We start from the raw sequence: 3,001 nt of genomic DNA, 5'->3' as shown, positions 1-3,001 counted from the left end.
TTTAGGAAGTGGATAGAAGAGATAGGATACATTATGAAGTAACGAATGTATTTTGATATTTTTCTTAATGAGCAAAATATCTTCTGAACCTGACTGTTCACACCCAGAGCTGTTGATTAGTCAAGAAAGAACATAAAAGAGTAACAAAGTTTTTCAATTATAAGACATCTATTTACTTTGATATTTTGCATGAACCTTATATACAGATGAAGTCTGTGTTCTGGAACTTCAAGACAAAAGGCAAAATCAAGAAGATTTGGAATATTATTTAGACCAAAGTATGTTTTAGTTCTCAAAGCATGATTTGTGAACCCCCTAGGAGTCTCCAAAACATTTTCAGGGGAACTGTGAGATCAGAACTATTTTCATAATAACACCAAGCATTATTATTATTTTAAATATTTATTTATTTATTTGGCTGTGCTGGGTCTTAGTTGTGGCATGCAGGATCTTTGTTGCCGCGTGTGGGATCTTTTAGTTGCATCATGCGGGTTCCTTTAGTTGCGGCATGCAGGCTCTTAGTAGCAGCATATGGGCTCTTAGTTGTGGCATGCAGGATCTAGTTCCCTGACCAGGGATCAAACCTGGGTGCCCTGGATTAAGAGTGCAGAGTCTTAACCACTGGACCACCAGGGAAGTCCCCCAAGACATTATTAATAGCCATTTTTACTCTCATTCTCTCATAAGCACAGTGGAATTTTCCCAAAGATACATGATGTCTGATGATGTCATCATTCTAATTTAATATATAATAGGTATATAATTGTAATTTGTAAAACAATTTATAAATATTTAATATGTTAGTTTTAAACTGTTATATGGTGAATACTGATAGATATAACCCACATAGACAAAAGCTCTTTGGGATTCTATAATTTTTTAAAAGTGTAAAATTGTACTAAGTCTAAAGAGTTTGAGAAGCACTGACATAGACCAAACTTGATTCACAAAGCATTATTTTTCATAATACAAAAACACCATTGTCTTTATTTTAGCTGTGATGACCATGGAATGGCCTTCTCCATTATGTGAGATAGGAGAATGAAGAAGAAAGCTAAACTAAGATGAACCAGTATCCAATGTCATTGAAAAAAGAGCCATGCACAGATACATCTGAGTCTACTTTACATCTTGTTTGGCTCATTCAGAGTAATATTCAGAGTAGTATTTAGACATATGAACTGACCAATATTTACTTTGAATTTTCAGCTTCCACATAGATAATAATGGCTCTTATATCCTGTTAGTATAAGTGATGATCTTAGTAGTTTAAAGGAGATATCATATTTTCCTTCTAATTTTTAGGGAAGAAAACAAAATCTTCAGTTGCTTTTTCTACTATGGTGTCACCTTTTTAGTTTTGCATCTGTTGGCTCAGCAAACATTGAGGAAAATGGTACATACCACCAATAAAAGAAATGACCAGATCTGGTTTAAAAGATGACAGACAATTTCGTCATTATCACAGAATCAAAATAGGCATCTGGCTTATTCCAAATGTGATTGATCCCTCTTCTGGATCCTGATGCAATTTATTTTCTCTGTTGCTCATTTGTGATTTATAACATACTGCTTTTCACAGCTAGTTATTTTTTTAAATATATAAATATTTAAACTTCTCTCCTGATCTGTTAACCACATGAGGGATTTTTGACAGATAGTTCATTCTTTAAGCACTTTTAGAGAAGATGAAAACAAGTTGGAAGTCCCAATTTCCATTTCTCAAATTTCAACTTGAGTGACATAAAATCTAGTTCCTTGCTTGCTAGAACCAAAGTTTATTCACTTTAGTGACACTAAAGCCAGTTTAGTCACCAACTATGAAAATAATTACAACATTGCTTTTATTTACATTTTTTGGTCTTTGTCTTTTTAAATATTTTTATTGAAATATAATTGATTTGCAATATTATATTAGTTTTGGGTGCACAGCACAGCAATTCAGTATTTTTACAGATTATACTCTATTAAAAGTAAGTAAAAGATAATGGCTATAATTCCCTGTGCTATATCCTTGTTAGTTACCTATTTTATACATAGTAGTTTATAGCTCTTAAACCCATATCCCTAACTTGACCATCCCCCTTTCCATCTCCCATCTGCTAACAACTAGTTTGTTTTCTATAAATGTGAATCTGTTTCTTGCTTTCTATATACATTTGTTTGTATTATTTTTAAAATAACATATGTAAGTGATATTATACAGTATTTCTCTATCTGACTTATGACACTGAGCATAATATTCTCTACATTCATCCATGTTGATGCAAATGACAGAATTTCATTGTTCTTTATGGCTGAGTAATATTCCATTGTGTATATACACCATATTTTCTTTATCCATTAATTTGCTGATGGAAATTGTGTTGCTTCCATATGTTTCCAATTGTAAATCAACTTTGGGGTGCATGTATGTTTTTGAATTAGTGTTTTCATTTCTTTTGAATCCATACACAGGAGTGAAATTTCTGGACCATATGATAGACAGGAGTGAAACTTCTGGATCATATGATAGTTCTATTTTTAGTTTTTTGAGAAATTTCCATACTGTTCTCCATAGTGGCTGCACCAATTTACATTCTCACCAATGGTGTACAAGTGTTCCCTTTTCTCCACATGCTTACCAATATTTGTTATTTGTAGACTTTGAAACTAGCCATTCTGACAGATGTGAGGGGATATCTCATTGTTGTTCTGATCTACATTTCTTTAATGCTTAGTGATGTTGAGGATCTTTTAATGAGCCTGTTAACCATCTTTACATCTTCTTTGGGAAAAATGTCTATTCAGGTGTTCTGCTCATTTTTAATTGGATTGTTTGTTGTTTTGCTATGGAGATGTATCAGTAGTTTATTTAATTTGGACATTGACCCCTTATCGGTCATAGCATTTACAAATATTTCTCCCCCGCCATTCAGTAAGTTGTCTTTTCATTATCTTGATGGTTTCATTTGCTGTGCAAAGTCTTTTAAATTTAATTAGATCCACTTTGTTTATTTTC

General features: G+C 32.7%; 1 non-coding gene across 1 annotated transcript; it reads right to left on the bottom strand.

The window, feature by feature from the left end:
* Positions 1-563: 563 nt before the first annotated feature.
* On the bottom strand, positions 564-636 carry TRNAK-CUU (transfer RNA lysine (anticodon CUU)). The gene has a single exon. It is a non-coding gene; the product is annotated as a tRNA-Lys (tRNA).
* Positions 637-3,001: the final 2,365 nt, after the last annotated feature.

The sequence above is a fragment of the Neophocaena asiaeorientalis genome, unplaced genomic scaffold, assembly GCF_003031525.2.
Source record: "Neophocaena asiaeorientalis asiaeorientalis breed wild unplaced genomic scaffold, Neophocaena_asiaeorientalis_V1.1 scaffold431, whole genome shotgun sequence".
Taxonomy (NCBI): domain Eukaryota; kingdom Metazoa; phylum Chordata; class Mammalia; order Artiodactyla; family Phocoenidae; genus Neophocaena; species Neophocaena asiaeorientalis.
This window is presented reverse-complemented; position numbering and strand designations above follow the sequence as displayed.